The 17,297-nt window shown below is 39.5% G+C and overlaps 1 protein-coding gene across 1 annotated transcript in view; it reads right to left on the bottom strand.

Annotated features, from left to right (window-relative positions):
* LOC145270717 (uncharacterized) overlaps positions 1-17,297 on the bottom strand; it is a 289,119-nt gene that overhangs the window by 199,368 nt on the left and 72,454 nt on the right. The gene's annotated exons all lie outside the window — the stretch shown is intronic.

Genomic DNA, 17,297 nt, shown 5'->3' with positions numbered 1-17,297 from the left:
GGGGGATGAGCGATCACCTGAATTCTTAAATACTGGGCATACTGATGAAATTTTCCAGGGAGATGGGAAACTATTCTCCTTAAGACAACGTTTAAATAGTTTTGTAAGTATGGGCGCTAGTTCAGGTTGAAGTTTTTTGAGTACTATAATTGGAATACTGCACTGAAGTCAACTTTGATAACTCATATGAAAACATACAGGAGAAAATTTCTTTACTAACTCAGTGTTTGAGAGGTAAAGAACTTAAATGGAACATTCGAATATCTATGTATTTCATATAGAGTTCAAGTGTTAGCCGCAGGTTGTGGGCCCCATGATTTCTGAGAACTTTTATTTAAAAAAAAAGACAAATCATGTTCTTGTAAAGTCTGTAGCTGCTCTTTTGCAGATAAGTCATATTGGAGACTGACCAACCATTTTGCACATGGCTTTCTTAAAAACATTCAGAATCAGAAAACAAATTTGCTACAAAATCACACAAAATAGTAGTTTAAAATACTCCAACTTGCATTTCAGAAAATTGGAAAAATGGGTAAAACAAAAGTGGGACAAGTTTTTTTGGATTTATTATTATTATTATTATTATTATATGAAAAAAGGGATACTTTATAGACTGACTTCAAAGAGAATGTCTTCACTATGATAAGGACAGTTATAATGACTGCTAACAATCAAAGTTTGATTACCAATGCTTCTAAGTAGATAGAAAGGAAACTGGAATCGTTGGAAAATTTCTATTTCAGTAATTAGAGAAACCACATTCTTGTGAAGTATGTGGCTCTTCTTTTGAAGAAATGTCAACTTCCTTGAGTCATATGAAACACATGTGAGAAACAATATTTGGTGATTTTTCAAAATCAATACCTCAAAATTGTATTCAGCATCACAAAACAAGAACCAGCAGAACAACGTATATCATTTTTCACAAGACTTTCTTACAAATATGACAAAATCAGAAAAAAAACCTGCTTCAAAAATCACACAAAATAGTAGTTAAAAATACTCCACAACTTGCATTTCAGAAAATTGGAAAAAGTCTTTTTTGATTTTTTTATAAATTTATAAATTTTATAAATTTATAAATAAATAATAAGAATTATTATTATTATTAGTAGTAGTAGTAGTAGTAGTAGTAGTATAAGTCTTTTCTTGATTGATAATAATAATCATTATTATTAATCTTGTTATTATAAGGAATGTTTTGTAGACTGGCTTTAAAGAGGATGTCTTCACTATGATCAGGATAGAATTATAATAACAATCAATGTTTGATTATCAATGCTTCTAAGTAGATAGAAAAGAAGCTGGAATTTTGGGGAAATCTCTATTCCAGTAATCATAGGGGCAACTGAAATTAGTTAAAAGAATTTAACAAAGTACCTGATAAATATATCTGGTGAACCAAGTGCAAGAGAGACGATTTGAATCTTAGACCTTCCAACTCCCAAACTTGACACTTGTTGTCAAAAGTCCAAATCCAAAACACAACACTATTTCAAGTTTACTTGCACACAACTACCTATGTAGCACGTCTTCTTACTCGTCTTCTGTTTACATCTGTTTTTATTCACCTTTTTATCATTTGCATAGAAATGCAATAGCCTGCATCGCTCTAGTGATCGCCTATGATAAAACCAACTTGGTAACGTTTTTAGTGTTTTTTTTCTGTTTTTCTTACAAGACCAAACTTTTGAAGCATTCACACATGCTAGCCAAGTAAGTTTCGATATTTCCTACAAAGTAAAATGAGAAAAAAACTAAAAACCCATATTTTTGTAATGTATGTGGCTCTTCTCTAAAAAGAGAAAAGAATAGAATCCTTTAATTATGTTGATGATTTTTTATTCTCAAATAAATATTTAAAAGGAAAGAACACAACTTTTATGTCTTAATATTTTTTTTTCACTTTTAAAATTTACTACATCTCAATGAAACATGTATTAATATCTACTTAAGCGTTTTGCCTTTTTTCATTGTTGTTTTCATAAAAATGTTTATTGTGCAAGATTTTTTTAAGTACGCGGAACGTTCAATAATGACCAGAATGGAGATGTGAGATTTCCTGGCAATCTTTAACTCATTTCCACGAGCTTTTTTTACGTCATTTTATAGAAAATTAAATAAAGCTATCAACATTAAGAGGCTTATTGTACTTCATTTCATAGGAAATTAAATAAAGCTATCAATAAATTAAGTAAGTTTCGATATTTTCTACAAAGTAAAATGAGAAAAACTGAAAAGCCATATTTTTGTAATGTATGTGGCTCTTCTCTTAAAAGAGAAAAGAATAGAATCATTTGATTATGTTGATAATTTTATTTAAATAAAAAAGTTTTTATTCTCAAGTAAATGTTTAAAATGAAAGAACACAACTTTTATGCCAAGGTCAAATCTTAACAAGTTTTTTTTTACTTCTAAAATTGACTACATCTCAATAAAACATCTATTTTATATCAAGTATTCATGTTTAAACATCTACTTAAGCGTTGTAAGATTTTTTTTAAGAACAAGGAACGTTCAATAATGACAGGATGAGAGATTTCCTGGCAATGTTTAACTCAATTACAGGAGATTATTGCACTTCATTTTATAGGAAATTAAATAAAGCTATCAGCATTAGGAGGCTTATTGTACTTCATTTAATAGAAAATTAAATAAATAAAATCAACATTAAGAGGTGGAATCAGATCAGCAATATTTCCCTGCAAAATATCACTCTGATAATCAGATGATGCAGCTTGATTTCTGAATTTCTGCATCCTCTACAAAAACTTTCTTCATAAATGCATTAAACGATGTGAGAAATGTGTAACTCTGTGATGTTTTTATCTAGAAAAAGAAACTAAAAACTGTGGCAATTTTTGTTGTTCTAATTATATTTGAAATTAGACTGGCATTATTATTTACTTTTGCAGCATCATGATATCGAGAAAGTATAATTTTGTTTTTCAGAACACTATGTATAAATTGCTTGGTTTACTTAATGTAATATTTTAATGTTCAACAGAAGTTCGTATGGTCTTTTCATAAACACAGTTTTTCTCACTTGCGTTTTCGTTTTCAAGTGATCAAGGATTTTTGTTTAATGCTCGATTAAAATAGGGTAATTGACTTCTGATCTCGTGGTGGTTGAGGCCTGGCCCTCACTTTAGATAAATTTAACAGACAAAAATTACACGTGTAGTAACACAATGAATATTTTCTAGTTTTCAAAGGTTTTATTTAAAGAGAAATTTTTCAGAGGAGGAGAGACCATTATCTTATTAACTAATTACTTCTTGATCAGTTTTTCTAAGTTAGTTTCAAGGATGAAAATTTAGAGATGCAGACAGCTAGACATGAAGGTTTTAATGGTTTAGATTTTCCTTCCATATTCAGACTGATTTTGCTTGTATAGAATCCAGATTCAGACTCCCTCAAAACTCTATTCCATCCTCAAATACGTGATATACTTTTTTGCTATATCATGTTACACTTGCATTCCTTACGTGTTTAATTATTGAACGAAACTTTCAATCACACCACCTGCAGCATGGCATATTTCTATTTGCTAAACAGATTACCCTTAGATGTACGGCTCTAAAATTCAGACGTATAATCCCAATATTAAGAGTGTAATTTTTCTAGTTTAAAGGTTAGGAGGAGAGAACAAAGTTGGCGGGGAGAACGAGGAAGGGAAAAGTTGGGGAATTGAATTAAAAAATAAAAAAGAATAAAAAACGAAAAATACATATAAAAAGTATTGTTAATGAAGAAATGTAGTATTGGTAATCCCAGCTTAATTGCTATCTAGGTAGTTTAGAAATAGAAAGTTATGTAAGCATATTTTGATTTTCCATCAGCGAGTTAGCAGGGTCAGCAGGGTCAGCAGGTTAGGTTTGACAGGCATCAAACTCAAGTCATCCTTGAACGACCTAGATAGAATGCACCAGAAAGTAAGGGGTGATATGGGAATTGTGGGTAGGCTTCCAGTTGACAACCACATGGGCTGGGAGTTGGTCTAGGCAGCAGATGAAGCAGATGGAAAATTGGGTCCCTCCCGACAATCAGGGTCCGAGATGATAGGCTTGCCTTGAATAAAAATTTGAAGCTTCAAATCCCATCTTGTTCATTAATGAATCTGTCTTCAGCAGTAAGTACCACTCCCCAGCAAGATGGCAGACCAGCGACCAGAAGATATCATCCGCTGGCCAAAGCAACCAGGTATATTCAAACTACATTGTGCATACACGTCTCAGAAACCTTCCAAGGCAAAAGAAACTGTGTAAGAATGAGAACACACACACATATAGCAGCAGACTTCACGTAAGATATATAAGATCATACACACCCACACACGTATATGTAAGAACAGTGATAAATGTAAAAGTACTCGTAACAAGAAAACGTAAAAGTAAAAGATTAGTAAAAGCAAACGTTTAATAATAATAAAGAATAAATAATAAGCACATAAACAGAAAGAAGAGAACAAATATATATATATATATATATTTGTTGGCTACATAACCCCAAAGTGAAACAATGATGAGGCTAGCCAATACCAGATGCGTAACTATTTGGGAAATGCTAGGCGTCGCATGTGTTGAATAAAGAAGACATTGCCAAAAGAAATCATTGTTTTTGTTTTGGCCGGACCGATTTTCTTGTGTGTTTTTTAGTTTGTTTTTTTACATATTAAAATATAAAAGAACTGAAACAATTATGATTTAAAAGTTAATTAATTTTTTTTGTGCACGGCAACTTTTACAATCTGTTAATATTGAATAAAAATGTGAATGTTTTATATATGTAGATAATAAAATAAAAATCTTTATCCTGTTTTCAATGTTCAATAACTGCACAGTCAAACGAAGGGAGTGAGTGTGTAACTGGTAATATGGCGACTTGGCTGGGTTCCGATCTCAGGGCAGCTTATCTTTGGAAATGATCGGCAACGATTAGGATGGTAAATTCGTTTCTCAATCTAACCGACCGGGAGACTGGCTGACCAGTTCGAAAGTGCGCGCAGATCCAAAAATCGGGTTGTTTAAATAAGAAAACCCTGCCTGGCAATTCCTTTCAGATGTCATTTTCTTGCCAAATTACATTACTCAGGGCTCTTATCGTATAGATCTGCTTAGGTAACCAAAACTCTCGGTACGGAGGGGAATTCCCTCTTAATGGTTTTTACGTCATAACCCTAGACGCGGTCCCCTCACCTCCAACTACCGTGGAGTCGATCCTCTTACTATCACCGGTGACGTATGCTAGGGGCTGGTCCTGGTTCTCCAACCACCTTGGAATTAATCCTCTCACTATTCCCAGTGACGTCACCCTGGCGACTCTCTACTTCTACCTTAGATCCTCGGATCGTGTGGGCGAACAGGCGGGGTCTATATTAATACTAATTAATATTTCCTTATCTGATTTCCACAGGGAAATACAGTTTCCCCCAACAACATTATTCAGTGGCCGACATATGGCCATTACCTGTCAACACGCGTTGGCTTATTGCAGCTTCTGGCCGACGAACCCTTTTCCAAAATATTTTTCCAAAACAACATTGTCGCAATGGCTCCTCTCCGGGCCATTAATTATATCAACACGGGAACATATGTCCCAGGAAAAACGAAAAAGTCCTTTTTCAAAACAGTCATTATCTATAACTTTGCCAACTCAGCATCTGTCTCGTCAAATTCTATTTCCTCGGCCATTCATCTCAATTTCTTATCAACACGGGAACATACGTCACAGGAAAAACGAAAAGTCTTTTCAAACAGTCATTATCTATGACTTTGGCTGATTCAGCTTTTGTCTCGTCAAAATCCATTTCCTCGGCCATTCATCTCAATCTCTTATCTCATTTTATTTACCCAGGATCGGCAATGGCTACCGCCATCCAATTCTGTTCTGTACCTAGTAACCCAGCCAAGTACTTACTGTCTGTTAACTCTTCCAGACCAGGGTCCTACCCTAATATTGTCACATCACTCCCCTTCATTTTTGTCAATTGGCCATCGTTGACACAACAATCAAATTACAATATTAGTCAATATCCAATTCATGCAAAAAGTTTTCAATGAGTAATTGTCCTGTATATTTTGTTTATCCATCATGTCTGGCTCTTTTAAGTCTTTTCTCTTCTTTTTTTCCAAGGTTTTCGCATGCAAGATCAGAGGCTCTCAACACCTCTTACTAATTATTGCAACTGTCCGCCACTCATTGTCTGTCTCTTTTAGTTGCTTTCTCTTTTTCAATTGTCTTTCTCGAATCAGGGGTGGTCACAATTCCACCCGAAGATTTAATTTCCACTTCTTCTGCATTCTTTTCAAATAGAACACCAATTGGCTCCCCTGTTCCACCCAGGAGAGCACTCGCCATTGTCCTGCGTTTTACCATTAATTCTCTACGCTTCATTAGTGCTCGTACCACTAATATTACCAGGATTATTATAATCAAAGTTCCAATCACGGCCGACCAACTCAACAAGATATTGGTACCACCAATCCAGCCTATACTGGTTTTTCCTACAGTATCCAATTTATCTCTTAATTGTTCAAATCCCATCTTCTCTATAGGCTTCAGTATTTCGGGAATCTTACTCAATGTTGCATCAGGGAATCTTTTTACTATCGGTTCCCACAATCCTGCCCAATCACTGAGATTAGTTTCCATTAATTTCCCAAAGGACTTTTTCCTTTCAAACTTCTCAGCTTGGTAATAAGGTGGGAGGGACATGGACGTTCCAAATGCGGAACAACCTAATGGTAACTCTACCATTGTTAATGGGGGCATTGCCCTTATTGTTCTCGTAGTCTTACCCTCACAAACCATCGATAATTCTATTTCTCCCTGGGTTGCTACCGCCCAGACTCCATCCGATACACTAATCGCTTGTGGTAATACTACATCAGCCAAGACTTCCACTTGACAATCCTCTTAATGCCCTCCTTATCTCCCTTAAACAGTTCTAACACACATAATTCATAATTACCAGCCACATATATGGGGCTGGTAGAAGTACAAGTCTTCAATGCATCAGCCCTGCATTGGCTTGCTTCTCTCTCAGGTAACATCATGAACTTAGTTCGTGCTAAATTCAAAGCTATGTACTCAGTTTCCAACCTATACCTTGCCACAGCCCCCAGCTTCTGGTCTGCTTTAGGATAGGGAATGGGAAGATTTATTATCTGATATATTTCGAACATACTATCTCTATCCAATAATGGAACTGACATTACTACTATTAGCTTCTCGTTTTCTATCAGGGTCACACAACCCAATGCATTATAGTATTTCCATAACTCCTCAGTAGGATCTACAGGTAAACGTAAATGATGAGGTAGTTCGGTCTGTATTTTTATCAATATTGCCTTCAGATAGCTTGGGGTCACTATACTAGGTGATAGATGTCCCAAGGATAGTGAATCTAACTGGGCTCTAACATGCTCTAATAGGGTTATCAATGACTGACTAGTTTGTCGCACCCTAGCTGTAATTGACAACAATTGGAAATACTGTTGCATAAAACTGCCTACCTCTTGCAATTCAGATTTCATTGACTCAGTAATATTAGATACTTCTACTTGTAATTCTCGTAGATTTCTCGTTAGCCAATTTATATTTACTCGGTTTTTGGCTAATTCCATTCTCGTGACATTTAATATCGATACGCTCTCTCTAGCCACTTGAGCTAAAGTTTTCTGATTCCTTTCCACATCAAGCAACTTTCGCCTGATAGTTTTCACATCATCCTCGGATACTGTGCCGAACAACACACTTAACGCTTTTCCCACTATAGGAATCACTGCCCTCTTCGATCTAGCTTGCAACAGCCCAATGCCCTTTAGATACAAATTCATCTCCTTCCATTGATATTCTATAACCCTAGCTTCTTGCTCTAAGGAAGATAATAGCTTCATGTACCCTTCCTCCTCTACATAGTTACTCGCTACTCGTGTTCTGGCCTTATTCAATGCAATGATCTCATCTTTTAACCCGACCAACAGCATTCTGTAAGTTTAAGGTCCACCACTAAGGTAATTAATCACTTCGACCTGGTAATTATGACTTCACTAACTTTCTTAAAGATAGTATTTCGTTCATTCCTCGACGCATTTGCCGAGCAAATCGCAATCACAATCATCAGCAAAATTCTTCGGTCCATTCCTGCAACGAGATGCAAGAACAATTCATTCTCCATTTGTGTACACCTTTTTTATTAAGTATTTATCTTTCCCTAGCCGGCTAAAATTCTCTATAACACAGGTAATTTATTTTGAGACATGGTCAAGGACCAGATGAGATCCACCACACCCGAAGCAAAACGAATGGAGGGGCCCTTCTCCACCCACCAGCCTATCCGAGCATCGCCAACCCCAACCGATCCAAGACACGTCTACTTTGCAATACCTCACTCACTCAATCTAATCTTGGGGCTCAGCATTCTTAGCTCCCCTCAACCGATATTTAATGGGTATCTCCCCTGTTTGAGAGATCCCTTTTTCTTTCTGCCACCTCTCACGAAGTTGGGCAAGAGGTATCTCATCCTCTGACTCCCAATCACTTCCACTGGTTCTATTTCCAGTATTTGACATCGGAGGCTGTTCATCGACTTCTCCTTCTCCAGGCTTTATCACTTTACCTCCTTGTTCCGTTACCTCGAAGACTCGTGGGTCTTCTATCAGGTTATAATCACTTTCCTCGCCTGATTCTTCCTCCTCAGAATCTGCTAAAGTGACCCTTCTCCTTTTTCGTCGTGTTGGTTTTAACTCTGGTCCTTCCCAAGTATCTATTCTAGCCAACTTTAACTCAGTTGTATGGGCTCGTTTCACCTTCCCTGAAACTTGGTCCCATATCACAAACGTGATCGGTCCGGTCTGATCTACGATTCTATAATAAGGCTCCCATCTCGCACTCAATTTGCCCTGTCGCAGATTAACCTTATAATATACTGGGTCTCCAATTCCCAGCTTTACTTCCTCTCTTCCTTGATTAATTCTGGCATTACGCCTTTTCTGAGCACGGGCGATTCTTCGCCTCGCTTACGCGAATATTCTATGCTGCTTCTCAATTATCAATTTATGGTGATCCTCACCCATGTACTTTCGTCGTGGCGTTAGCAAATTGTCCACTGGCAGCACTACATCTCGCCCAAATATCATATAGTACGGTGAGAATTTTGAAGTTTCATTCTCACAAAATCTCACTGCAGCTAGCGCCTGAGTTAAATATAAATCCCCATTCTCCTCATTGTCCTTCACCAATTTGGACAATACATCGGCTAAGGTTTTATGGAATCTCTCCACCTTAGCGTTACTCTGTGGGTGATATGGAGATGTCGTCACATGCTCCACCCTCAAACTCTCCAATGCCTCACGCATTATTCTATTTACATTCTCGGGTCCATTGTCTGTGACAGGTGACCCATAGCGAGGGAAGATTTCAGTTAAGATCACATTTGACACGGTCTGTGCCCTTTTATCAGGGATAGCATATGTTTCTGGCCAATTAGTTAGCCAATCTACAAAACTCACTATATATTGATTCCCCTGGGGGTCTCTCCACATGGACCTGATATGTCCATACTGACGTTTTCAAACGGAAAATTCGGTATGTCAGTCTCCCTCAAGGGGGCCAATCGCTGCCTCCTACCCTGGACTTGACATACCTGACAACCATTCACATACTCTGTGACTTCTACATACAATTTTGGCCAGTAGTACTTTCGGCCGATTAATTCATGGGTCTTATCAATTCCCATGTGTCCCATCCTTTTATGACACTGTACGAGGATTTCCCTTCTAAGCGCTCTCGGGGCAACCATTCTCAGTCTGGGCTCTTCCTCAGCCCCAGATAGGTAATACAACACATCGTCATGCACTATCAACTTCCTTGCTTTTCCAGCCTCCGCTTCTTTCCTCAACGCTAGTATCTCTTCATCCCTCTGACTATTCTCGATTACTTCCTTCCAGTGTGGGTCACTGACAATCACTAAACTACCCGTTTCATCTTCCTCTAACTCAGGTCTACTCTTCAAGGTATGCGCATTTAAGACATTCACCTGGTAAGCCCTATCATCTACTCCAGGCTCTAAATGTATCGATTCTGCTTCTAACTGTTTAGGTATTCGGGATAATAAGTCAGCACAGGTATCATCCTTACCCGCTAAGTACTCAATTTTACAGTTATAGCCACTCAACTTGAGCGCCCATTGCTGAATCTTCTTGTTCGTCCATTCTGCCTTCAGCAGATATTTCAAGGGTTTATGATCAGTTTTGATCGTGAACACGGCCCCACTAAGGTAGTAGTCTAATTTTTGTACTGTGTACATAATTGCATACGCTTCTTTTTCTATCACCGGCCATCTCTGCTGTGTCGCCGAGAGCCGATGTGACAAGAAATACACAGGGAGCTCCTCCGGTATATTTGGCACCGGCTCGTCCCTGTCTGGACAAGGTTGTGTTAATACCGCACCCATGCATCTATCACTGGCATCAGTGTATAAGACCATAGGTCTGCTCAAATCTGGATAAGTCAAAAGTGGAATCACTGTTAACTGTTCCCTGAGACAATCAAAGGCTCGCTGACAATCCTCCGTCCACCTGAATCTAGCGTATTTCTTGGTGAGAGCTATCAGTGGTCCGGCCAATCGCGAGAAGGCAGGGATAAACCTTCTATAGTACCCAATGGCACCTATAAATCCCCTCACTTCTCTAACACTCTTGGGCGCAGGCATTGCCCTGATTATTTCTACTTTATCCAAATCAGGTTTTATCCTTTCCTTATCGATTATAAATCCCAAATTCTTAGTCTCGTCTTTCATAAATTGACACTTTGGCAATTTTACTTTCAGATTGTGTTCTCTCAACCTCTCCATCACCTTCTCTAAATGCTTAATGTGCTCTTCAGGTGTTTTGCAGAACACCAACACATCATCCAGATAGGCCATAGCAAAGCCCTCTAATCCTTCTAAAACAATAGACATCAATTGGGTGAATATCCCTGGAGCATTAGATAGGCCAAAGGGCATCACCCTAAAATTGAACAGCCCTAAGTGACAGGTAAAGGTTGCCTTCTCCCTATCTACTTCGTCTAAGGCCACTTGGCAGTAACCGGATCTCAAATCCAAGGTTGAGAAACAGACTGACTTGCCCAACAATGCCAATATATCGTCAATTAAAGGCAAGGGAACGGCCACAGGTTTAGTGATAGCGTTTAATTTCCTAAAATCTACGCAGAACCTATGTCCCCCGTCCTTCTTTTTCACTACCACTATCGGGAAACTCCAAGGCGATTTGGACCTCTCAATTATACCTGCCTCTAACATATCCTTTACGGCTTCTTCCACCACTTCTCTCTTATGAATGGGAGTCCTATAAGGCTTTAACCTTATGGGCTGATTATTTCCAGTATCGATTTTCATTGAGACAGTCTGAGTCTGTCCCAATTCTCTATCATCATTAGCCACCACATCCCGTAAGGCATACCCCATCTCCTCACCCTTCAGTATCTTTACGGTTTTACCGGACGTATTAGCTAACAGCACAGGGAGTAACTCCTCCCTTCTTCATTATCATTGTATTTATCTACGGGTATTATTTGATGGGTCTCACCATCCAACCCCATACCCCTTATCTGACCTTCACAGGATACCACCACCCTCGGGGGTATCTTTGTATCTTTGTTCGCTACTACCACCAGAGTACCCTTTTTATGTCCTCCCAAGGGAACTTCTATCTTGTCCAAGATTAGCTTCGCTGGTTCAAACTCCAGCCGAGCCCTTCGGGCTTTCAACCAATCCTCTCCTAGGATTAGTTCTTCACACACATCTCGAGCCACATACAGGGTGCGATCAACTTCCACACCCCCTACCTTTATAGGACATTCTATCCTCCCATCTAGCCTCATCTGGCTGCCATCGGCCTGGCTAACATCAAGATCAGGTTGTAACAGAGTTCGTTTAACTCTCAACCTCCTTATCACCTCCCTATTCACTAGCGAGACTGAAGCGCCCGTATCGATCAAGGCTTTACCCTAGGACCCTGAACATAGGCTTCACAACTTAATTCGCTCAGCTCTGTCAGTGTCGAATAGACCATTGCTCTATTCTTCCTTTTCCTAGATTTCCATACACGTGACATAGGAGCTGGCAATAAGAGTTTCTCCCAATTTTCCTTTTCACGGCAAGTCTTTTTCAGGTGACCCACTCCTCGACATTGCCAACATCTCTTTTCTCTGCAAACTCTGGCTACGTGGTCAGTCTGACCACAAGACCAACACTTTCTGATTATATTACACTGGGGTACCCTCCCTTTTAGTTCTGAGGGGCCAGCCCCTTCCCGTTTCCCTGGTTTCTCTGTTTAGAGAGGGACTTAATTGAGGAAGGCTCTCTCCTTCTCTCAGGGGGTCTATTTACTAATCTTCCTCCTCCATTGTCCCTCGATGGACACTCCATGGAGCGATGACCCTCTCCGCGACATTGCCAACATATCAGTCCGGAACGTCTCTGGGGTGGATCATGGAACCCACGCCATCTTGACCAATGCTGGCGCCTGGGGTAAGCCTCTTCCTCCCAATTTTCCTGCCGCCTATATCCTACCCCCTTCCTTACTCCAGTAAGTTTTAAGGTTTGTAAATTCTCTGCCTATCCTTTGGGGTTTTCCTTGCCCCCGAACCCCCATCAGGTGCCCTCTCTATCACACTCACACTCTGTCTGGCCATCTGCACACATCTGGCCACATCGTCAGGTCTATCCTTTAGGACCTCTCTCTTGATGTCCTCATCTAAGAGGGCATCTATGAAACAGTCAGCCATCCGGGTTTGAAGCACAGGATTCGCCCGGATTTCGTCTTCAGGGAAGGCCAACAGTGTCAATCCCTTTATTCTTTCGGCCAGTTCGGCAAACGATTCTCTCTCTCTTTGCCTAACCTGCCCCAGGCTCCTCATGGCCTGAATTGCGGACGGCTCTCCCGCATACTCTATCTTCAGTTCGTCTTGAAGCTGAGTCCAGGTTATCCCTGGATCTTCACTCAGCTCCTTGTCTATAAAATCGGACACTAACCCCTCTGCTGTCTCAAAGTCCAGCAGAACCAACTCTCTTTCCGACAGATTATATACTAACTTTTTTTTCTAATGGCCTTTAGCCAATCGTTTAACTTCAACGGGTCCCCCCAAACGAGGACATTCTCACATTCGTTAGTATCGTCTTAAACTCCCTGGTTATTTCCTCCACCCCAGGCACATCTGTCTCTATCGATCCTTCCCTACTCATTGTTCCTATAAGATTCCCTTAGCAACAATATCCAAAACAACAAGCAATAAGACCTTCAATTTGCAATAATAATAAAAAAAACAACGAAATTTTCTTAACAACAATAATCAAAAAGAAATAACACGATTTTCTCAATAGCTAAAAAAAAAAACAAACAAGCGACAAGACACGGCGAGCTCTGTCCCAGATGAAACGAAAATAATAAAAAAAAGACTCAAAGGGGAAACTAAAAGGTGTCCTACCTGTCGCTGTCCTCTTGTGGATTGTGCTGCTCACGGGCTGGATCTTTTCACGGGCCGAATGTCTCAATTGTTGAATGTCTCAAATGTTGATTATCTCAAGGGTCGAATTCTCTAACTGTCTCGCGTTGAACGTCTCAATTGTTGAAGGTCTCAAGTGTTGATTATCTCAAGGGTCGAATTCTCTGACTGTCTCGCGTTGAACGTCTCAATTGTTGAAGGTCTCAAGTGTTGATTATCTCAGTGGTCGAATTCTCTGACTGTCTCGCGTTGAACGTCTCAATTGTTGAATGTCTCAAGTGTTGATTATCTCAAGGGTCGAATTCTCTGACGGTCTCGCGTTGGACGTCTCAATTGTTGAATGTCTCAAGTGTTGATTATCTCAGTGGTCGAATTCTCTGACTGTCTCGCGTTGAACGTCTCAATTGTTTAATGTCTCAAGTGTTATTTATCTCAATGGTCGAATTCTCTGACGGTCTCGCGTTGAACGTCTCAATTGTTGAATCTCTCAAGTGTTGATTATCTCAAGGGTCGAATTCTCTGACTGTCTCGCGTTGAACGTCTCAATTGTTGAATGTCTCAAGTGTTAATTATCTCAAGGGTCGAATTCTCTGACTGTCTCGCGTTGAACGTCTCAATTGTTGAATCTCTCAAGTGTTGATTATCTCAAGGGTCGAATTCTCTGACTGTCTCACGTCGGATTCCCCCAAGGGCCGAATCCTGGTTCACAACGGCACCAATATGTACCACCCCGTCTCCGCTTGGAAGTTGTTGTTGTTCTCCTCTGGTCGAGTGGTCAGTGTTGATCGTCTTTGGCGTTGACTCGTCGACATCCGTCCACCGGTCTGCCTTCGCCGTCCGCAACGCAGGCACCAGGCAGCTCGAGTTCCTCCAGTGAAGTGACCATACACTGCTCCACCCCACGTTGTGTTTCTTTAAGTGATAAGGCAGCGACGTTTCACCCTGCAAGGAAAAGGTTAAACACATGGACGACCGGAGACGCTAGCACACTTGTAAAATAAAACAGAAAACTGTTTTCTATATGTAGATAATAAAAATCTTTATCCTGTTTCCAATGTTCAAAATAACTGCACAGTCAAACGAAGGGAGTGAGTGTGTAACTGGTAATATGGCGACTTGGCTGGGTTCCGATCTCAGGGCAGCTTATCTTTGGAAATGATCGGCAACGATTAGAATGGTAAATTCGGTTCTCAATCTAACCGACCGGGAGGTTGGCTGACCAGTTTGAAAGTGCGCGCAGATCCGAAAAACGGTTTGTTTTTATAAGAAAACCCTGCCTGGCAATTCCTTTCACATGTCATTTTCTTGCCAAATTACATTACTCAGGGCTCTTATCGTATAGATCTGCTTAAGTAACTAAAACTCTCGGTACAGAGGGGAATTCCCTCTTAATGGTTATTTACGTCATAACCCTAGGGGCGGTTCCCTCACCTCCAACTACCGTGGAGTCGAGCCTCTTACTATCACCGGTGACGTATGCTAGGGGCTGGTCCTGGTTCTCCCCCCACCTTGGAATTAATCCTCTCACTATTCCCAGTGACGTCACCCTGGCGTTTCTCTACTTCTCCACCTTAGATCCTCGGATCGTGTGGGCGAACAGGCGGGGTCTATATTAATACTAATTAATATTTCCTTATCTGATTTCTACAGTGAAATACAGTTCCCCCAAACAACATTATTCAGTGTCCGACATATGGCCATTACCTGTCAACATGCGTCGGCTTATTGCAGCTTCTGGCCGACGAATCTTTTTCCAAAATATCTTTCCAAAACAACATTATCGCAATGGCTCCTCCCCGGCCATTAATTATATCAACACGGGAACATATGTCCCAGGAAGAACAGGAAAGCCTTTTTCAAAACAGTCATTAACTATAACTTTGCTAACTCAGCATCTGTCTCATCAAATTCCATTTCCTCGGCCATTCATCTCAATTTCTTATCTTATTTACCCAGGATAGGCAATGACTACCGCCATCCAATTCTATTCTGTACCCAGTCACCCAGCCAAGTAATTACTGTCTGTTAACTCTTCCAGACCAGGGTCCTACCCTAATATTGTCACTATAAATTTAAATGAGAACATTTGGACACCTGAAAATGTTATGAAATGAAAACGTCATTTTTATATAAATTTTTGTTGTTGTTAAAATCCGAATTTTCGCTAAATAGCATGGCTGTATCAAAGAGAGGAGAATCCGAGGTAGATTTTTTCCCCTTTTCTTCATAATGTAATTTTTAAGGGGTCGAGTCTCTCGAAAAGAATAACATCTTGTATCGGCGTTTCTTGAAATCCTTGTGTGCAATCCCCCGGTTTAAGCGCAAAATTTAAGGAATGGAAAGTCACACATTTTAGAAAACATTTTCTTATAAATTTAAATGAGAATATTTGAAGTTTGAATTTATAAATTTAAATGAGAACATTTGAAATCAGGACAAGGTTAAGAAATGATAAAATCATTATTTTTTGCATTTTTAATTTTGTTATTTTCGAATTTTCACAAAAATTCATGGCTGTATCAAGAAGAGGATAGTCCGATGTAGTTTTCTTTTCTTTTTCTTCATAATGTTATTATGAAGAGGTCGAGCTTTCCGAAGAGAAAAACGTTTTGTATCCGTGCTTTTTGAAATCCGTTTGTGTAGTCGATCGGTTTAAGCGCGAAATTAAAGAAATTTCTTATTGTTAATAATGTTTCAATCCTTTTAAAAATAGTTTTAATTTGTTTTCGATAAATACATTTATGAATTGAAAATAAGGCTATAAATTCATGTTTTGTGAGAGAACTATCGCAAAGCATCAAGTCAGTTGAAAATTTTGAAATATACTTTTCACCTTTTCTCGGAAAATAACTCAATCAAAATTAATTCTATCGACAAGTTCCCTCGCTTTGAATAGGATTGCCAAGTCTGTAAGCCTTGTCTTGCTCATTTTTAATCGAAGGTAGTTTTTTATGAGCTTCAGTTTCAAGAAAAGCGTATTTACTTGCAAGATTGTGGACATCTGCAAGATATTTCTTCAGCCAACCTGTCTATGACATACAGCATTTCCCGCCTCAATTCAGTATCAAACCCCAGTGATGCATCAGTCTATTGTTCACCATCCATTCGTTTCTGTTTGTGGATAAGATGCTCCATGTTTATCCCTATTTCAGAGTATTTTTTTGACTCGTCTATTGCAGTGCCCACCATATTTTCTCTATTCTGAAGAAGGTAATCTCTCAACGCCGTCAGCCTGACAGAACTTTGGTGCAGATCCAGCCCCTTATCTTGAAGATACTTATGGACATCATTGATTTCTGGGAGAATAGTTTTCCAAAGGCTCAGAAATAAAAGAAACGGAAACGACAATACCGAGTTGAGAATTAAAGATGCATCTGATCTTATAGTTGAATTTTCTCCTCCTTCTGTGAGCTATTCCATGGCACGGACGACTTCCAATAATGTTTTTTACCACAACATTTACAGCTTGTGTTCGACTATTACATCCAGTTTCTACAGTCCGCTTGATACTTAAACCAGTCAACTGAATCAAGACGTCCCAGCGATGTGTAGATGCAGAAAAGAACGAGAATAACCGGTCAAGTATGCCAAAAAATGTAACAAAGTGAATCACTACAGAAGCGGCATGTACACAAGCCAGATTTAATGGATGGTTAATGCATGGAACGAATAGAGCTTTTGGGTTGGTGTCGGAGATTCGTTTCTGCACACCCGATCGGTGGCCTGCCATAATAGCATCATTGTCAAATGCCTGGCAGATACAGTCGTTAATCTGAATCGCATCG

Source organism: Euprymna scolopes, chromosome 46 (genome assembly GCF_053919585.1).
Source record: "Euprymna scolopes isolate OS-2025 chromosome 46, ASM5391958v1, whole genome shotgun sequence".
Taxonomy (NCBI): Eukaryota; Metazoa; Mollusca; class Cephalopoda; order Sepiida; family Sepiolidae; genus Euprymna; species Euprymna scolopes.
Note: the sequence above shows the minus strand (reverse complement) of the source record. Positions and strands in the feature narration are given on the sequence as shown.